The 22,282-nt window shown below is 35.8% G+C and overlaps 1 protein-coding gene across 5 annotated transcripts in view; it reads right to left on the bottom strand.

Moving 5' to 3' along the window:
- The window catches only part of ETV1 (ets variant 1), a 99,395-nt gene that overhangs the window by 57,005 nt on the left and 20,108 nt on the right, over positions 1 to 22,282 (bottom strand). The window lies entirely within an intron of this gene.

The following is a 22,282-nucleotide window of genomic DNA, read 5'->3' as shown; positions in this document are numbered from 1 at the left end:
TATTCCACTGAAGGAAGAATGTTGCTGTTCAACATTTGAAGCTTCCCCTATACTCTGATAGCCAAAATGTCACAATGATGGAAAGGTCTCCTTCTATATGTGGACAGCGAAAGTAAATACAGTGATAAGTTGTCTTGGCTCTGACCTTTCACTCTGCTTTCCTCCCAACTCTTGTCATTAGAGTGAAATAAGGTAGCAGTTTCTGTGAGTAGCAAACAATTACCCTGGGAAGAAAAACACATCACATGTTTAATTCTTCTCTAAACAGAAATAAAATCTATAGTTTTGGAGGAAGAGCCTTGAAGACAGTCTCTTTATTTTGAGGTTGCGATTTCTGGTCTGTTCAAAAATTATGTTTTAGAATAGTCTTCTGTATGCTGTTCTAGAACAGAGGTTGGCAAATTATAGCCCATGGGCCAAATCCGGCCTTCCACCTGTTTTTGTAAATGAAGCGTTAGTAGAACACTCTCCCACCCATTCATTTCGGTCTAGTCTAGGGCTACTTTGAGCTACAATGGCCAAATGGAGTAGTTGTAACAGAAACCATATGACCCACAAAGCCCGAAATATTTACCATCTGACTCTTTACAGAGAAAAGTTTGCTGATTCCTGTTCCAGAATATAGTCTACAATAAAAAAGGAGAAGGAAAATACTAAAGTGGCTGGATGGAAAGTGACACCTGCTAGTGAGAGAGACAGCTCAACTAGTCAACAAAGGACACTTAATTTTAATCTCTTAACTCTTGGTTTACTCTGACTCTCAAAACCAAAAATGTGGAGCCTTGTGTAGCCAGTTTTACAGCAATATACACAAACTAGCTGATGAAAAAAATGACACAAAATTGAGACTAAAAATCTACAAATTTATGTGCTTTGAGAAATTTCAAGGCATTTACTTAGATCAGGGTGATGATGTATAACATGGAGAATTTTTTGCACCTGTCTAAAAAATGTAACTGAAAAAGTCAAAACAAATCATAGTGTGGATACTAAAGTGCTCATAAAAAAAATTTTCGCTTGGCTATAGCAGTGATTTAAAAAAAAAAAAAAATCTCTGTAAAAGGGAGGGGGGAAGTAAATGGTATACATAAATTAGATTATTTAAGACCAGATACAAGCATGGCATGAAAAATGCACACAGCCTTTTATACAAATATATGTAGTTAGGAATATACTCAGTAGATGAAAAGCATTCACTTTAAGTTAATATGACTTCAATTTCAGGTAATAAATGGATCGCAATGACCTCAATTAGTGCTCAGTTAAATTCCAGAAGCAAAGGGGAAGGCTTGAGTATAAATAAAGACAATGGTGTCACATGCTTTGTGAATCCATCTTCCAAGACACACAGAAGCAGAAGGCACTTTCATCTGCATCTGAGGCTCTCAAAGATTCTTTCTAGTACATTTACCTCTTCCAAGTCCTCCCCACCCCCACTGTGTACATATACCACTCACACATACACACACCAATATCCATTACTAAAGGGCCTAATCTCAGCCATCAGCAGAGTGCCTTTATGGGGCCATTAAACCATTTCTCTTGTTTACAGTGCCTGAAGAAAGATGTGAATTATGTCTGTGACAAAACAAGCGATAACATTTCTAAACTGCTATCAAAATGCAAACTGAAACACATTTAAGGACAGGGACCCTGATTCGAGTTTTCATGATTTTCCATTATTTGCAGCATCTGGAAATCCATTCACCTATAATATTTCCGAGACACGAATTTAGACCATAGCACAGCAAGTTGATATGAGTTTTGTTCTTAAATAATATTCTTTAAGGAGAGCAACCATTAAAAAAAAAAAAATGCCACCAAGCTTTAAAGGAGTACTGTCAGTCTGCAGAGATCAGATACCCAGTTTGCTCCTGGAAGTTACTTTGGCAACACAGGGGAAAAGTAATGTGAACTCTCCTCCCTTTTTAGGAACATCAGGGTTTTTAAATTGAAGCAGACATTAGATATGATTAAGTTTTCAAGATTGAGCCAATGTTTGTTTTAGCTTCAGAGACCTTTGTACTAAGGGAATCGTAAGTGGAAGCCCAATGTGTAAAACAGGTAAGAGTGGAGCTACCTTTATGCGGGAAGGCAAGCAGTCATCAATATGCCCCCACCTTGCTTCTTGAAGTAGATCCTTAGCATGTGCAAGGATCTTCCTGGGCAGTTCAAAAACCAATGCTGAGTCTCAGAACTCATTTCACAGAAGGAAGCATCAAACCTTTTTAGTGTGTATGTGTGAGAGAGAGAGAGATCCCAAACTCCTATCAGTAACAGTAACTTCACACTCTCTTGCAGGGATCCCTGAGTAGTCTTGCCAGGGTGTACCTAAATGAAGGAGATACAGTTTGAAAAAGTCCTGGAAGGGATCAGGTATCTACAGACTTGGAAACTAGTGCTGAGGACAGAGCTGAAATCGGATGCCAGGATTCCTCACTCTACATATTGGGGGCCTTTGGATGCATGCTGCAACCTCACAAGGCAGCTGTTTCTCAAAAGCAGACTTAAAAATTCAACTGTGTCTACATTGCATAATACCATAACATCTTAATAGAAGAGAATGGATAAGTATTCTGGATCTTTCATCTTTTCCAAAAGTAGTGGGGATAACAAGACGTGGCCAAGTCTCACTTCCAGAAGATCACTTTCCCCCAGCCCTGATGATCTAAATCAGAGGTTGCCAATATTTCTTTCTTTCAGAGTGGTTGCAAATAACTTCAATTAACTGTGATTATTTAAAAATCAGCTTCAAAATCTTCTTCTGGTTTAAAAATCCAAACTGCTGACCTCTCTAGGAACACACACACACACACACACACACACAATATCCAGCAACACTGGGTCCACTTTCCTGCTTGAAAAACAGGTCAGGAGTTGGCTGAGCCACTGTCAGCTGCCCCTTTGGCCAGGACCTGTGCTTTCCTATATGCCACAGTTCCCACAGTCCCCGCCACCCCATTCCCTACACCACTTGTGCTAAGTTCACTTCATTCACTTATCTGCCTGCCTACCCCCTATTTAACACACAGATAAGAAATCATCATTTTTACAAGTAAATGTGCATGTGCATGTTCTCTTTCTCTTGTTCTCTCTCTCTCACACACACACAAAACATCATCTCTAATTAGCAAAAATAAATATTATAAAACTCATGTTACACCCATGGATTAAATACTCAAGTACCTACTTTCAGGCAATAGGACATAGTGGCAAAGCTAGCAGGTACTTAAATCTGCCTAGTTCTAAATCTTGCCACTGTCACTTATTAACTACAAGACTGGGTAATCCACTTAACCTCTCTGTACTTCGATTTTCTCATCTATAAAATGGGATAATAACAGCACCTGCCTCACAGAGTTGCTGATAGGACTAAGGGAGCCACTACATACAAAGTGTATATTGAGTCCTTAGTGACGTTAGTTGTTGGTGTTATTATTCAAACCCAGAATCATCAAGTGTTATAGCCAAAAGAGAAAATGTAGATGATCCAGTCACATAAAAGCTGACTGGTTACGAACATGGAGACTAAATCTTGGCTTTGCCACTTACTAAACGAAGGACCTCTGGTGAGCTAGGTAACCTTTGTGTCACTGAGTTTCCCCTTGTGTAATATCAAATATTGTAATATCAAAATTATTAATTATAATATCAAATATTGTAATGTCACAAATCCCACAGAACTTCCTCATGAGATTTGTGTAAGAATTTAATGAGGTAACACATATGAGAACTTAATAGTACCTGCCATGTGGCAAGTACTCAGTAAATGTTTGTTACTACTAGTATTAGTCCAACCACTTCCTTATACAAAAGACAAACAGTCAAGGATGTACACTGACTTGTAGAAACAGAGCTTCCAGCCATCAGATGTTACTTCACTGCTTTTTCTATTTAATCTTGTTTCCAATTTCTCTATCAGTCAACTACACACTAAGAGCAAAAATACATAAATAAACATGGAAAAAATCTATTTGGACAAGGTATCCTGACAGAAGGAAAAGCAAAAGGTGTGGCCTGGTAGAAAGAACACTGGATTAGGAGTCAAGTAATCTCTACCCAGCTCCTAGCCCAGCTAGCTGCATAATCATGGACTAACTGTGCAACGTCCCTGGGCTTCTATTCCTAATCTGCAAACTAAAGCCATTAGGCCAAGTCATCTTTTTTATAGCTCTAAAATGTAGTGCCTGTGTGTAAGTGCTTGCTTACTTACTGACGTAAAAGAGAAAAGGAAAATGGCAAAGGTCTGATACAAGAATTCCACGGGCATAACATTCTAAAGTCATTTACTAACAAGGGCACAGAGCTCTACAAGCCTCAATAATAACTGAGGGCATTTGCTGCATTTTAGCAAAGGGTGGCAACCAACATTCATAATGACAACCCTTAATCATCATGAAAAAGCAAAATTGGGTATAAGTACTATATTTAAGAAGGGAAAGAGGGTACATAATGCACATTAGAAAGAGGTACATGCAATATGGTTAACATTTTAAAACATTTGATGCTTTAAAATTTGACTACAGGGAACCCCCCCCAACTTTTTAGTAGGAAATGTGGGAAAATAAGATGTTATTATATTAATTTTAAAAAGGCAGAATAGAAAGACAAAGTTAGATTCCTAATTTTAAAAGCATCACAAGCATCATTAATTGAAAAATAAAGAGACCAAATACAGAATATGTTGATTCATTCCTCTAAATTTTAAAGCCTAAACTTGATATAATGGTACTTCAGCACTAGTGGTACTAAATGATCCTCGTCTTCACAGTCTAATTGCCAGGAGAAAGTGCCCTGGGAGGAAACTGGTTCTTCCATCTGGAAAAAGGATAAGAACAGGGAAAGGAAGGCCTAATGTATGAACAATCCAAATCTAATCAGTTTTGCATTTTGCACTGGCTTCAAATCAGATCTTCCTACCCCTACTGGTCCAGTAGATGGAAAGCAGCACGACACTATTTTTTTGGAAACAAATTCTGTACAGGGAGCCCAAACATACAGTACTTCATATCCAACTGGCAGGAATAAAACCTGAACAAGCTGCAGCTATTTGAGAAACAGATCTAATAAATTGAAATGAAATGCCTGAATCAAGATACCCATCCAAATCCACACCTCTCAAAATTTGCTATACTTAATAAATTACCTAATTATGACCTTTATGAATATTGAAAACACCTCTTCTACAGAAATTGTCCCACTTTGCTGTAATAGGGACACTCTTTAAGCCCTGCACATCTCCAAAAATAAAAATCTCTTCTCTGCCTAGTAATTCCGTAATTTTTTTCAAAGAATGGACAATACGTATTTAGAAGAGACTGGGACGTGTTTGTTATTATTCATAGCTGAGTAGGGGCTGGAAGATCCCAACACTTCCTGGTGTTTCTCAGGCCAGGATGAAGTACTGAGGAATGCTACGGCAGATGGGCCTGCAGAATGTGCAGACACCAAAGGTGCTTTGTCCTGGCTACTGAGTGACTATGAAGACAGGTTCTTACCACAAGAACATGAAAAAAGAAAAGAAAAGAAAAGAAAAAAAAAAGGTGGGCTTCCTTCTACCCTGCATCCCCTACACCTCCACCAGGATGCCAGAACAGATTCCATAGTGCTATCCTCTGTAGGCAATCTGTGTAGATCTCTAACAAATAGTTTAGAACAAAGTGGTAAATATATTCCTTGAAATCCAGTGCTACAAAAAAGAAAGCAGATCATAACAGACAATAGTCGATGAAGATGTAGCATCTAAAGATAACTTATTCAGAAATAAATGATAAATGTGATCTTTAATTTTCCTTTTTTATTAAATCACAAACACAGGAGCTCACCTTAAGATTTTACATTAGTTATTTTATCTATGCACCATGGTAACATACGAAACAATGCAGTATTAAGATAATACTTCATTGCCATAGAAGACTACAAAATACTAATATGCCTGTCCTCACTTTGAAATGATAATTACTAAAAAGGCATTTCTAAGGTTTGTAAGTTTTATACACTAAGAACAAGTAGTCAAATAAGTATGTTAGCATGAAATAAAATAATTTTCTCCAGCAGTATTTTAAAGGCAATAAAATAAGTAATTAGTGATGCAAATACTTGCTTAATGAATTTATTACTGTGGTCTTCAGAACCAGAGCAGTATAATTCTAAATTTAGAATTCATCTCACATGGATTAGCATGATCTAAACAATTCTTCAAATAAGCCCAGAGGTAAGAGCAATGGTACATGGCTTACAAAGTGGAGAAGACCACCACCAAGACAACTAAAACTCCACATCTATACACCACACTCATGAATCTATGGAAACACTATTATTGTTCCATTCTTCAAATGTTTGTGCAGTACCTGTTTTAATATTTAGCTCCTGGAAAGGATCTTTCAATTTCAGTTTGGTGATCCTATATTGCTTTAAAAAAAATTATTGTCTTTTGAGTTATGAATCCTCACTTTTGATACCTCATTTCACTTATTTTTCTTCCAGTCTGTATATAAAAAGAGTCTGTAGTTTGAATGGTCGTACATTGACTGTTTTAGCACCAGAGTGGCCTGCTGGATAAGCAGGAAACAACCCTCAATGGTTGAAGTACACCTGCAGCATTCTTATGTCACCCTACTGAAGACAAGATGGAGATCAGTTCAGACATCACTCACTAGTCACTTGGCTCCTTGTTCAAAACAACCCCATTGGTAGACAATCAAAGCTGAAAATATGTTCTGAATACCAGAGCTAGGAAAGTTTGCCCAAAAAAAGAAAGCCAGCTGGCTAGGGCCAAAAAAAGTACCTTTCAGTAAATGCCAATAAAACTTTACAAGCTGCCAAAATAACAAAGATAGAGTAATTACAAAGGAAACTTCACAATTTTCCTGACAATAAACACCTTCTTAAAACAAATTTTTCTGTCACCTGGCCTCAATTGTTACAGCTGTTAATACTGACTGGGGTAAATCTTGCAAAAACATTTCATTCGAACGAACTACTAATTTGGCACAACATTTTTATAATTTTTATCCCAAAATAAATTTGGAAAATGTTCTTTAAAAATCCCTTCTAATATTTAATTCAATGTATATTAAAGGAGTTTCCATGAGGAACCGCCACTCTTACAGAAAAGCTTCTACCCAAAGTATTTCACCCAACTTGAAAAATTTTCATTTAATTCTATAAGATTAAGAATCCACCCCCTCAAAAAAAAGGGAGCTATATGACATACAAAAGTAAAGGCTGTGATTGGGTAGGGCCACTTTTTTTTTTAGGCAGTCAAGTCCTTTTTTAATTTCTTAACAATAAAATAAATATTAACTTAAAAACATTTACAGCACAAGAGCTACATCAGAATAATGAACTATAAGAGTCTCTGCTGACGCAAACCGAGCCATTGCCAATAAAACAAGAAGCAAACAAGCCAAATGCTGACAAGGAAAGCCAAGCAAGAAAGCCTTGGATAGACTTAACCACGGCCATGAAAAACACAGTGAGGAGACACTGTGTAAGAGACCTATGTAAGAAATTAATTTGAATACCTATTGTAGGAACTAAATGTATTGGATCAGTGAATGCACAGATCACATTTCCATACCTAAAGGATATAATCCCAAGAAAATTATTATTGGAATGAAGAATTTTTGAATTATATTAGCATATTATGAGTAATTTTTGTGATTTCTTAGCACACTCATTTTTTTCTGCAAGAACATATCTCTAATTTCTCATCGGGATCCATTTGGGAGTTCTGAATCACACATGAACCAAGCCAAATTACAGTATTTCATAAGGAGTTTAAGAGATTACTCTTGTCCACCTGCACAGTCTTTAAAATGAACAGTTACTGAGAAGTGCTGTAATCATAGATACGCAACTTGTTAAATCTGATTTCAATACCAATACCCTGCATGCAGTTTATACTAAGACATATTTATACAAAGTTACAATTACATTTGACTTAGTTGATATGATCTAGTGATAAAGAAATATTACAATAGCTGAAAATATAAAATCAAGTATTATACAACTATTCTTCAATTACATACACTTGTAACCTAAGAAATGTTTTTAATTTTCACCCTATTTATAATAATCCACAAGGGCTTCTTAAATGTTCCTTAAATTCTTGTTACACTTTATAGAGTTGTTGATATAACCTCCCAGCTGCTAGTTCAAAGGATTTTTGTTTCTTTTTTATCGGCTCTAGAGTCTCCCTATTACACTATTCCAGGAGTGTACCCTTAAGGCTATATTATAGGAGAGAGCTCCATATAATAAGATCATTGCCATCCTTCAGGAACCAAGCCTTGTCTGATGGGAACCAAGATAGTTCACCTGTTACTAAATTTGCCATCATAGCAATAGTGTCATGGCAACATTCCAACGTATATTTTTTACTTTGACTTGCTAACTGCAAATAAGGGGAAATCAGATTACCACATTAAGCATAAAGTGTAGAGCATAACTAGGTAGCGGTGGTGTACAGGTGTTATTGGAAATAGAAAATCTCAGCACGGAAGCAATAATACTTCAACATTACAAATCTTTTTACTTCTATCTTGGGCAGAGCATTTTGTAGTAACATCAAAATACATATCAAATCATACTAATCCTTGCACAATCCAAGTCTTTATGTTATACATAATATACAGTATACAGAGGCACTACATCGGAAATAAACTGCATTTGATTTTATTGTCACATAAATTTCATTTAAGTAAATATCAGTTACTAGTTTCTGTGGATCAATAAAATTTTTAAAAGACTCCAAGGAAAATAGCAAAATGTCAAAAAAATTAAGATGTGATTATTAAGGTGGATCTCTATTATTAAATGAGGAGGTATATCCAAATACTCAAGTGTTCTAATGTTTAACTACCTGTTTTGAAAACATCAAACTATATTTACTGCTACATAAACCTAAGGCACCTATTTAAATGTAACCTTTTGAGATGCTTAGATGGTGGCACCAAGCCCATTTGAATGAACAGGTATTACAATGTTTGCTCTAGATCACAGATCAATTATAGGGATAATCAGTTTTCTATAACTTGGTGATCAAAGAGGACGGTAAACAATGACAGCAAACAGCATTGGTTGTCTACCAACACAATACAATGGTGGAAACTTGCAGATAGAATGAATTTTTTAGTATTTCTGTCTTATTTTATTTTCTGCATTATAATCTAATTCTTTAAAATACTGAGCTCTGCCAAAGCGTCTGCTGTAACTCCAGGTGGAAGGTGCATCAAATACTGTAGCCAGCTGATATATTCAGCAGCTTATATTAGCACTTAAACACACAAAGAAGATTTATACAGCACTCCTTTGTAATTGATAGTTCCAAGAAACTAGAAAAGTATGAAGATGAAAGCGCGCTCTGCTCTCCTTCCAAGTGTGCAAAGAGAAAAGATGAGCTTTGGAGAAACACATGGATACCACCTGCAAAACAATCCTATGATCACAACCATGATAGGCCTGGTTTGCATTCTCCTCCTCACGCCTTTGAAGTAAATAGAAGCTTTGTAAATTGAGGGTGTGCATAGTGACAAAAGTTAATTCAGATAAAGCCTGATTCTCCTCTTCCCACACAGGGCATGCATACATTCTTAGCCAGTGACTATTTCTTTGAATTACTACATTAGATTCCACTGACATAAAATATCTGGTATATATGCATTATTTAGCATGTTTGTTTTAAATATGGTTAAGTAGAAGTGTGCCTATATGCTAAAATCCATTTACAAAAATACATTATACTCCTTTGCTTTTTTCTTTCCACTTTCTCCTCCCCAATAACATGACATTTTCATCCTCAGAAATTTCCAGGTTGGCCCATTTGTTGTTGTACAGATAAAACTTGAATACATCTGACTTTTGCTAACCCACAAAATGACCTATCAAACTTCATTCCCATTGCTATCCAGTGTGTATGTCTATATTCTAACACTGCTACCATTCTCTCTGATGGACAGAAAATGCTCATTCTTACTTCAGAACAATTAATACCTGGTCTTCTCCTGACTTAATAGGCCCTCCCTTCATCACTGGGTAAATCATACAAATCTTGAGAAGCACAGTTGATGTGTGGTAAGCACAGATATATTAAAAATCAGGTGCCAAGGAAGATCGTTCCAGTTCTGTCACTACTTGGGTACTGTTTGTTATTTTGAGCAAATTGTTTTGCTCCCGACAGTCTTAGATTTGGCACACAGCTCTATCTAGGAGACAGTGTAGCATCATGGTCAACAGTATAAACTCTGGAGCCAGATCTACAACTTGGTTGCTGTGTGACATGGGACAATGCACCTAACTACTCTGTGCCTTGATTTTCTCACCAAAAGAAGGAGATAATAATAGTTTCTACTAAATAAAGATGCTATGAAGACTGGCTGCATTAAGATATTTATGAAGTGTTTAGAAGAGGAATTAGCACATAGTGAGCATTACACAAGTATTAGCTATTATCCAACAAATACAGAGACACTGGGTGCATAATCTCTAGGTTCCTGTCATTTCTAATATTTCTCGTTCTATTGTAGGTCAGGCTTCATTTTCTTCATGAGGTCTTTCTCAAGTACTCCAATCTGTGTTGATCTTAATTAAAAAAAAAAAAATCTATAGAATTTAGTGTCTGTAAGGACCATTCATTTAATTTGTAGTCAGGTAGTATTTTTTAAATTGTTAATACAATAATAGTATTAATATTAATAACTATGAGTGATCTATTTTATCCTCCTTACACATCTGTAGTATCCTCACTCTTCAAAGTCCCTTTGAAAGATGAGGAAGTACTAAGAGATTAATTGACGTACCAAGGTTACCCGGCTATCAGTAGGAAGTAGTAGATGGAGCACTGAGCCTAACTAGTAGGACTCCAAAGGCTGCACTCTTAGGTGCTATTTTAACTTCCCACTCACTGTACCTTAAGTAGTCCCAGCATATGCTTCCCCTTCTTCCATACTTCACAGTATGCTTTTACAAGGCAGGAATCATGTTTTTTTAAATATTTTTATGCATAAGAATTGTATCCCATATAAATAGATACTTAAGTACCTATCTATCTTTATCCTGGCATGATAACTATGCAAGTAATTCACACAATGTCTAAAATGGAATGAGTCTCAAAATGATTGCTTAAAAATGGTTTGTTCTGGCCAGGCACAGTGGCTCACAACTGTAATCCCAGCACTTTGCAAGGCCGAGGTAGGTGGATCATTTGAGGTCAGGAGTTTGAGACCAGCCTGGCCAACATGGTGAAACCCCGTCTCTACTAAAATTACGAAAAGTAGCCAGAGTGGTGGCACATGCCTGTAGTCCCAGCTACTCGGGAGGCTGAGGCAGGAGAATGACTGGAATCTGGGAGGCAGAGGTTGCAGTGAGCCAAGATAATACCACTGACCTCCAACCTGGGCAACAGAGTGAGACTCTATCTCAAAAAAGAAAAAAAAAAAAAAGATTTATTCCCTGGAACCTTTTTTTTTTTAATTGGGAACCATACATAGATTATTTATCTTTCTTAAGTTAAATACATAGAGTACTGTGCATAGACAACCTGACACATAAAATAAAGATCCGAGTCTTCCACAGATCTGTAATGTATTTGCTGCTACATCTACAGTACTTCTTCTTTTTGAGTTGTTAGTGGAGGACAATGGAAAGGAAGATGGTGTTCACCTCTTAGAGAACAATCTATAATGAATAATTACATCTATCTAGGGAAGATATGCTACCAGTATGTGGCAGCAGTAATGACATCACAAACCAACTCTTTCATGGCTAAATTAATCAAATGCAATCATCTTACATTCTTTTAACTATATTATCAACATTGCTATTCTGAATCTTCATTACTGTTATCTGCCCTCAAAACAGTACATAAATTAAGTAGATATTGATACTGCCTGAATTCTACAGAGCTACTGAGTTATTCAATACTCATCTATGTGCTAAATTCTTTGTACATATTCCTCATTTAATCATTACATTCACCCATTTATTTTCCCCTTTAACTTACACAGCTTAAAGTGAATTAATTAGTTCAAAATCACAAAAATGGCAAATTAGAAAACTAATATTTAAACCTAGACATGCTGTACTCCAAAGCTCACATGTTGCCGTGTGAGCTTATAGCTACTTCAAGATTTTACCTCAGTGCCAAATTCTCTGATGCTAGTAATTCTTTTTCGAGAGAGAAGAACTAGAATCTATTTTTCTTATACTTAGCATGCAGAATCCGATTGATGAAAATCAAATTCTAATTTGTTTTTTTGTTTTTCCTTGGGAGCTGAAAATATAATAATCTGTTATCATATGCCAGGAGTGGTGGCTCATGCCTACAATCCCAACACTGTGAGGAAAGATCACTTGGGTCCACAAGTTCAAGACTGCTGGGCACCACAGCAATACTTCCTATCTACAAACAATAATAATAATTTAAAAATAGCTGGGCATGGTAGTGCACACCGGTAGTCCCAGCTACTGAAGAGGCTGAGTTGGGAGGATCGTTTGAGTGCGGGTGGTTGAGGCTGCAGTGAGCCATGATTGCCCCACTGCATTCCAGTCTGGAAAACAGAGCAAGGCCTCATCTCAAAAAAAAAAAAAAAATCTGTTATTATATAAGAATGATTGCACTAATATTTGTGAAATACTTTGGGTCAAACAAATCTTGTCCTATAGAAGCCCAGCCATAGCCTTATAATTGATTCATTGGAAAAGCAGCTATTTTATAAGGTGATCTTTGGTCATTCACAATTTAAGCAGCCCATTAATTTTAAATGGGCTTCAAGAGGACCATTTTAAAGCTGAATACCACTTCATTGCAAATAGTGTTACAGCAAAGGTCCTGTGGATTCATCTTTATTATTTAAATAGCAATGATCATAAAATTAGCACCCTTCTAATGTAGTTCTCATCTTGATTATTGCTATTTAACTAGTGAAATTTTTTCTTCAGGCTGAGTGAACACTATAATTATTATTGCTTTGCATTGTAAAGGTTGCATCTTAATTGAAAAATCAACACTTTTTTTTCCCTTTCAATGAATACATCAACTTTGAAATCAACAAAACATTGAGGATAGAAGCAATTTTGCTAGACCCACAAATTAAGGTGTCCTTGATTGACCAGAATTCATAACCCATAATCTTACACATAAGATGCTAACTGATCCTATAACAGGGTCTGTATTACAAGTATCAGAATGTTTCCAGCACAACACTTTTTGTTTATGAATTCCTATGGTTAAAGTAGATTTGAACAAACAACACTTCTGAGTTTCTTCTGACAGTATCATTACAGATATGCACTGAACTACTTAGTGTGATCAACAGCAAAAGGTCAAGTTGTTACAACTATTTACAGTATGTGTGGATATAGTAGATAAAGCCCATATGTTGGTAGGTGTAGACATTATTTATGAGTATGAAGAAAAACACAAAAAGGTAAGTTGATCAGAAATTAATGCACTTGTGATGTATTATGAATGGTATATTCTGTGTATTTCATATATCTATATATTTTTGTATATACAGAATAAAAGCTTATATAGTATGTTCTATGTGCCAAATATATTACTTACATATTTCACATAAACATATACAATGTTAGACACACACACACACATATATACATATACACACACATATATATTTATATATATATATATTCTCATTTAGTACTGATTTAGTCACCCTAGGGAAGATAATATTTATCCTATTTTTACGCAAGAGGAAACTGAGGTACAATGATCTTAAATTGCTTGTATAAGGTCAGTAAATAGTAGAGATTTGAACTCAAGAGGCCTAGGTCCAATGTCCTACTCTTATACAGTACATTGGACTCAGTCCCATAAATAAATCTCATTATGTTTATAGCATATGGCTTTAGTGTCTTCAACATCAACACTATCAGTAGCATGAAATAATATAAAAAAGACGTATCAGACAAAATGCAAAATGTGACATTCAATTAATTTTGGCACATTAGCAAATGTTCCTGGTCTAATTATGTGTTGCCAGAGTCCAAACCAAAATTTAAAAATTCTCTTTTGAGAACATCACTATTTTGTTAAGCAAACATTCAGGATTCCTGAAGCTGAAGACCTAGGTGTACATAGACCTTGACCACATTCCTGCAATCCAAAGCACAAGGATAAAGATTTTCATAGAGAAATAGGGAACTTCAGGGATTGTCTACTCCACCCTTGCTTTCCATATATGTATTAGTTTGTGCATTATGTTATAAATTAGAATAATTCTATGAAGAATAAAAATCATTTTTGATAAATTTTCTATTTTTCTTTTATTGTATTACACAAGCATACAAATTTATGTATGTATGTATTACACAAGCATACAAATTTATCCATATATGTATACATGGATATGGCAAAAACACTTATTTTATGTCTTTAATTCACTCGTATAGTCATGGCAAATCAATGAATAACAACTTTGTACATTTTACTGGAATGCATACAAGGGAAAATGTTACATGGTGAGTTTTGGTTCTGTCATTCAACACCTATGAATGTAGTTCCTTATATAGGAACCACACTAAACCCGTATGAGTTTTGTCTACTCTGTCTACATCCCAAGGTCATTGTGAGAATCTAATGAGATGTAGGATGTGAAAATGGCCTATGAAATCTAAAATGCTAAACAAATATAAATGATTAGTATTATTGCTAGTATTGTATTCATCTTTCAGTTCACGGCACCTAGCACAATGCCTGGCACTATGAATATGTATGAACACAACTTAGTTTTCATTATGAAAAAAAGCTATGGTAGGAATGTAACCAACAGGACAAGCTGCATGTTACCAAAATAAAGATGCCAAATCTAAAGAGTCTAAAACTGCTATTCCCATGAAAATAAGAGCATATTTTTCCAATTTTGTAATTACAAAATTCATGTGTTTTACTATATTCACAACTATTGAAATTTTACATTAAGGTTTTTGAAAGCATTTTAATACCAATCTTGGCAAAAAAAAAAAAAAATGTAATGCACACACACACCTATACATATATATAGAGAGAGAAGTTTACTGATGACTTCTCATTTTCTTAGAATTTAACAAAACTTCTAAGAAAAGAATGTTATAGTTTACATAAAATTCAGATGTTTGTATATATTAGCCTGCATATATGTACGTCATATACACATAAATTCGTATGTCCATCTCTACATAAGACCAATACATAAGAGGACAGGTCTATATATTCCATAAGCACATTATCCGAACTTTCAGAAATTGCTGTGTAAAAGCCAAAAGTCTAAATTTCCACTTTGATCAATCGGACAGCTTTATCACAAAATGGGATGACTGATGTTTATTGATTAGCTGATAACTTTCTAATGCATCAGCCTTTAATCTGCAATAAAACTGTGAATGAAAACAGAGCTTTCACAAAGGAAAACAGGGATGATTTTCCGAAAGAATACAAGAACATGGAGATTTCAGATGGCAAAAATATCCAGAGAAACACAGCAGTGACATCCAGCTATTTGGCTTTCCCTGCAGACCCGTGAGTTGAGACAACTACATCACCTGACTTTCTGGCCCCAGTGCCAAGGACTAGGGAATCAAATCAAATCAACATAATAAGGCTGTTGTGTTCATAAGGATGGAGAAAAACAACTGCAAACAGCAGTAGAAGTTCACTTCACAGCATGACCACCATTTCAAAGGAAAAGCTGACACTACTGAGAGGTTTGCTTCAATACTACCCATACATCTTGATAGGGATGAGCCATTTTTAACCATGTTGGGTGGCCTTGATAGTATTTGGCAGAACTTTTGCTGGTAACTCTGTAGCTGGAAATAATTCTAAGAAAAGCATCTTACGGTTTAGGACCAAATGTCAGTGATGAAAAGTTCTGGGGGATAAATGGAGAAAGGGGTGCATATATTTCTAATCAAAATTTATCCAGAATTTTGTATTGGTTTATAGATCATGATCATACTTCATGTGAAAAATCTACATAATACTAAGCTAAGAATTATGCATAGATGCATTAACATTGATAAAGGAGACAAAACCTGGCATAAAGATACTGAATTGAATTTATTCTTACATCCAACAAATATACATTTGTGCTAGTGATGTAGCAGAATTTAAAAATACCCTTTTGAATAACAAAATGGATGAGAAAAGTATTTCTTATTCCAGTGTCACAAATAGTGAATCTGATAAAGAAAAGAAAATCACTAATTAGTGAAAGTATCTAGGTTCATATTTTTCCTTATTTACTATTTTCCCAACACACAGTTAAGGGCATACAATCTTTCTTTTAAAATCATAAAGATCCTGATTACCTTTTTGGATTTCAGTTTCTCATCTTTAAATTAAAGGTGTTGATATCATTAATCTTTATCATCTCAAGCTGCAGTTTTGAAATTTCTATGAATGTTTATTACTATAACGGGAATTCCATGATCACTAGTAATACTCCTCCTCCTACTACTAATACCTCTGCTGCTGCTGCTACTACTACTACTGCCTCTGTTCCCAAACGGCTGTTCTTCTCCATGAGAAAAGTACGCCATGTCTGAAACATTCTGGGGCCAAAACCTGTGCATAAACAACACACAAATATACAGTGTTATCATAAACATCTCTCGAATTCTGATAAACAAGAGAAAATCTTTGAGGCCGAGAAGTGCACACACTGAGGCCTAGACAAGGACTGGAATAGTTCCTAAACACCATGTCCTCCCATCTATTTTTCTCACAGCTATTCGCTCAGATGAGTTCACAGAACATCTTTCTTGAGACAAACCTCTATTGGAAGGTCCTCTTGGTCTCTCTTCCTCTATCATATCTTGATGAGAATAATTTTCAAAAACTATTAGCAAAATACATTCTTTGTTAGCCATGCAGATTTTTTTTTCCAGAATAGAAACAGTTTTGAAGCTTGTACATGTAGTCTGAGTATTAGCTATCAGGGAGGGAAGATCTGCACACACTAAGCAACCATGAGCTGGGATTCTCAGCTGTGTAATTTCAGTCATCGCATGCCTTAGTTATTTGGTTATTTTATGCCCTGGGTTTCTCTTCATGTAAAATAGGAACAATAACAAGTTGTTTCAGAGTATTTGTCCTAATTGAGAAATGTGTGGTGAGATAGGAGTATCTAATAATATTTATGACAGTGCCCTAATCTGATAACTGAGATTTAGCTCTAATGTTACATAAATGCAAACAGCTTTCCATTAGCCCTCAAAGAAATATAAAACAGAGGGAAATAAAAGCAGCTATTGGCATTCGTTTTCAAACAATTGAAACCACCTGTGCATGAATATGTTTTTTAAAAAATAAGATTCTAAATACCCAAGAAACTACTCATTCAATTCAGTATTCAATGTGAATAACACACACAAATAGGGCATGAACCATCCTCTATAAGCCAATGAAAACAGGATCAGAATTAGGATGTATAGATTAAAATTATTATGTATTGGTACACAGAAGTTGTTAATTCTGACTAAGATAATCAAGGGAAAAATAACATCTGATCTGAATCTTAAAGAACAAATATGATCTCAATGAATAGGACAATACTCTGCATATAGTAATAATTAACAATAGAGTACATCATTTTTAAAAAGTCTAAATATATTCTTCTGAGTCCCCTATAACAGGAATTTTAGCATAGGTCAACAAGGTGTTAACATAGACTCTGATAGTCATCATCCACTGGGAAATCCAGTGGCCTCACATTTGGACAGAGTACATTTTGTTAAAATAATCATAAAATTGGTTGGACGCGGTGGCTCACGCCTGTAATCCCAGCACTTTGGGAGGCAGAGGCGGGCAGATCACAAGGTCCGGAGATCGAGACCACAGTGAAACCCCGTCTTTACTAAAAATACAAAAAAAAAATTAGCCGGGCGTGGTGGCAGGCACCTGTAATCCCAGCTACTCAGGAGGCCGAGGCAGAAGAATGGCGTGAACTCGGCAGGCAGAGCTTGCAGTGAGCAGAGATCGCACCACTGCACTCCAGCCTGGGCGACAGAGCGAGACTCCATCCCCTCCCCCCCCAAAAAAAATTAATAATAATAAAAAATTAAGTCCGGCTAGTTTTTTGTATTTTTTTTAATAGAGACGGGGTTTCACCATGTAGGCCAGGATGGTTTCGATCTCCTGACCTCGTGATCCACCCATCTCGGCCTCCCAAAGTGCTGGGATTACAGGCTTGAGCCACCGCACCTTAGTCCCAGCTACTCGGGAGGCTGAGGCAGGAGAATGGCGTAAACCCGGGAGGCGGAGCTTGCAGTGAGCCGAGATCGTGCCACTGCACTTCAGCCTGGGCGACAGAGCGAGACTCCGTCTCAAAAAAAAAAAAAAAAAATTAAGTCCGGGTGTGGTGGCTCACACCTATAATCCCAGCACAGCAGGAGGCCGAGGTGGGAGGACTGCTTGGTCTCAGGAGTTCGAGACCAGCATGGGCAACATGGCGAAACCCCATCTCTACAAAAAAATACAAAAATTATCTAGGGAGGGCGGTGCACGCCTATGGTCTCAGGCTGAGGAAGGAGGGTCACTTGAGCCCAGGAGATTGAGGTTGCTTGAACTCAGGAGATTGAGGCTGCAGTGAGCCGAGATCATGCCACTGCACTCCAGACTGGGCGACAAAGTGAGACCCTGTCTCAAAAACAAAACCAAAAACCAAAAAAAAAAAAACAAAAAAAAAACTAAAATTACATGAAACCTAAGCACATTTTCTTCACTATGTAATAGATCAGAGTCTAGATACGCAGTGATTATGCATAGATTTCACACCACTCATATAATTTCACATCATTCAATATGCGATAAATACAGCTTCATTTATCAATTATATGCAGTAAGAACATAAGCTAAATGATAGCTGATAGCAGATATTTTTCTGACTTTTTTCACCACTGTATCACCAGTGGTTAGTACAAAACCTGGCATATAATAGGGACTCAAAACACATTTGTTGAATGAATAAACATCAAGAGTCTTATAAACCTACTTAACACCTGTATAGACTACAGCTGTGGAGCATATGTACCCAATAAATAAATTAATTAAACTAAAATCTCATAGGTAAAATAAGAATTGTTAAACTGTTAAGATTTATTATTCATATTTAAAATCATAAAAATAAAAGTAATGGATATGGATCTCATTTGCAAGAATATAATCATTCAATTTTGAAAATAGAAACGTGAATACAAGATTCTGCTACAATAAGAGATAATTAAAGGGTCCATCACAATTCAAACCTCTTCAACAGGACCTAAAAACTAGTCAAAACAGGATTGTATATGCAATAACTAGGAGTAACTATGAAACAAATCTCTGAATAGTTTAATAATGTCACACCTACAGCAAAACAAACCAAAAAAACCTTCTTTGCTAAACTCTAGATTTACAAAAGCTTCAAAAGATTATGTAGAAAACCGTTGCACAAAGGTACTTTTCTGATCTTAAAGCTTAATCAGACATTGTATAAACAGTATTTTTAATCTAGCCTTTCCTGATATATTGCCAATAATTAAGTTCTTGAGTTAACACTACCCTTAGCTACTGTCAAATGCAAACAGTGCTTTAGATTTTAAAAAACAAGAACATCTAACCAAAACTTTTACCTAGTAAGACACGGCACCAACTCTCATTAGGAAAAAATTCAATGACAGACAGAAGCAAATATGTACTGTGCATCTTAAATAGATGTTTATTATGATAAAAAGAAAAAGTGGAAAAATGATACCAATAAAAACCCATAACAAACACTAAACATACAATTACGATGTGAAGGTCCACATGTAGTAGTTTAGCTCAGGTTACTTATTTTTTGTATCTTATTTCATGAAACTTACATATTCTATGAGGTGGTAGCCCCCAAATATATTTATTTTCATGACTGCTTTTATTTTAGTTCCAAATACTAATAATTGTTGTGTTTACTTTTTTTACATATCAGAATATATAGATGTATGCATATTTATTAAAAATATGGGGACAAAAAGTACAATATTTGGTTCTGCAAATAATTTTCCACTGACATCCTTTACCTAGATTTTTTGAATAAATATTGTTTGACTTATATTTCTATCAAGTCCATTCATTGTATAACGAAATAATTATTTAATATGAGGTCAAGTTCAACCAGAGAAGGTATAGATCACTTTCTTCAAAATAACTTGTGACTAATTACAGGGAGGGTAAGTAAAAAATATTTGCTGACATACTTCCTTTGAGCACATTTCAAAAGTCAATTTCTATAATATCTTGTTATATTAAGGACAAAATTAAAGAAGGAAAATAGGAAAGAAAAAGCTGAACACTTCGGTTAATATATATATTTTTAGCTTTCAGCTTTGAAAGAGCAAGCACCAGTTTTGTAGGGTTTTGAATTTTATTTTTTGGTTTTCGTCTAGGCAGAAATCTGCCCTATCTACCTTAACAAGAGTAAACCAAAAACAGTGAAAAGTATCTACTAGAGCATACTTTATTAAAATCAAGACTAATGTAATTTTCTCACTGTAAGTATACAGAATACAAGTATTGGCTGCACCTGTCCAATACTTACATTCCATATACTTACAGTGACAAAACTGTAAGTATACCAATAAAGGAAAGTACATCTACTTCCCATAAAGGAAAGTGGTCCTTCATAGTAAATTCTACATACATTATTCCCCCATGAATTATGTTTTTTTCTAAAACCCTCTTTTCAATTTAAGCATGCATGCACCATATTTAGATAGTATCCTTTCTCTTTTCCTTCTGGCACAAAATTGTAATGTGGCTCCGGGCCTGAAAGATTTGTTTCCCTGTCAACTTATAGATAAGTAAATAAAGGTTAAGAGACATACCCGAGGTATATGATTTAGATTTTATTTCTTTTGTTGGACTTGATGGATTCCTGGGAGGGTATCTAAAACAAAAATTCTTGCAAGAGAGCCTACTTGCAAGATGGAGAGTACTTTTCTTTGGATTTTCATTTTGATTTAAAAAATGTATTCCTTGCAAAAAATCAAGCACCAAACTAAAATTTTTGCTTTACTGGAAAGGGGGCTGCTGGGCTTTTAATTATGACAGACATAGAACACATCTGCACCAATGGAAGAGCAGACCATCTAAAGACAAGAATTCCTACCAGACACACCTAGAACAGAGTGAGTCATCTATGTCTTGGTTCTCTCTAATCAGCATTGGGAAGTTCCTTCTAAACTAGAATTGATTCCAGTATAACAGAAATCTACAATCAGCAATGACTGTCTCACAGCAAAAGTAGAGAATAATCTTTGGAAATGGAAAATATATATAATACTAGCAAAGATAAAAAAATAAGAATATATTAAAACATTTTTATATAGCCTTCATTTTTTGATTCCCTAGTATATTTTAAAAAATAAGGTGACAATATGTTACTTAAATAATATTTTCCAGAAACTGATTGCCTCTATTACATAACAAATTATATATGGGTATGAATGGCAAGATCCATCTTACAATTTAATTGCAAAACAGTGATACTGCTGCCTTTATTTTACAATTAAGTACATGACAAAATATCTAACCTTGCACTTCATGAAAAGCCTGCATCAGAATCACCTAACAGCTCCTTAGAGATTCGGAAGCCTAGTTCTAGGCCTCTAATGTCAAGCTCTCACAGGACAGGAAACATGAAGCTGCATTTGCACTAGCTTCCCAAATGATTTTTATTCACGCCTAGGTCTGAATGAGATTAGCGAACTAAAGTAGAATAAAACAGCTGATTACTAGCATTAAAGTAATTAAAACCTATCCAAAATGTTTTTCTATCTCCATAGAACAACAGGTAAAATCTAAAACTGATAAAACAAGAAGTTGCAGTGCAAGCTATTTAGTATGTAGAACAACTAAAAGGCAGTTGCTTCTAGAGAAGACTGTGAGTTGTGGAGTTGCAGGAATGGGGAATAATTTTATTTGCACTTTTTCCTACTCTATAAATATACTGCTTTGACAAAATATTTAAGCTAGGCCGGGCACGGTGGCTCACGCCTGTAATCCCAGCACTTCGGGAGGCCATGGCAGGTGGATCACGAGGTCAGGAGATTGAGACCATCCTGGCCAACACGATAAAACCCCATCTTTACTAAAAATACATAAAATTAGCCGGGCGTGGTGGTGGGCGCCCGTAGTCTCAGCTAGTCGGGAGGCTGAGGCAGGAGAATGGCGTGAACCCGGGATGCGGAGCTTGCAGTGAGCCAAGATTGCGCCACTGCACTCCAGCCTGGGCGACAGAGCGGGATTCCATCTCAAAAAAAA

The sequence above is a fragment of the Colobus angolensis genome, unplaced genomic scaffold (genome assembly GCF_000951035.1).
Source record: "Colobus angolensis palliatus isolate OR3802 unplaced genomic scaffold, Cang.pa_1.0 Scaffold104, whole genome shotgun sequence".
NCBI classification, from domain to species: domain Eukaryota; kingdom Metazoa; phylum Chordata; class Mammalia; order Primates; family Cercopithecidae; genus Colobus; species Colobus angolensis.
Note: the sequence above shows the minus strand (reverse complement) of the source record. Positions and strands in the feature narration are given on the sequence as shown.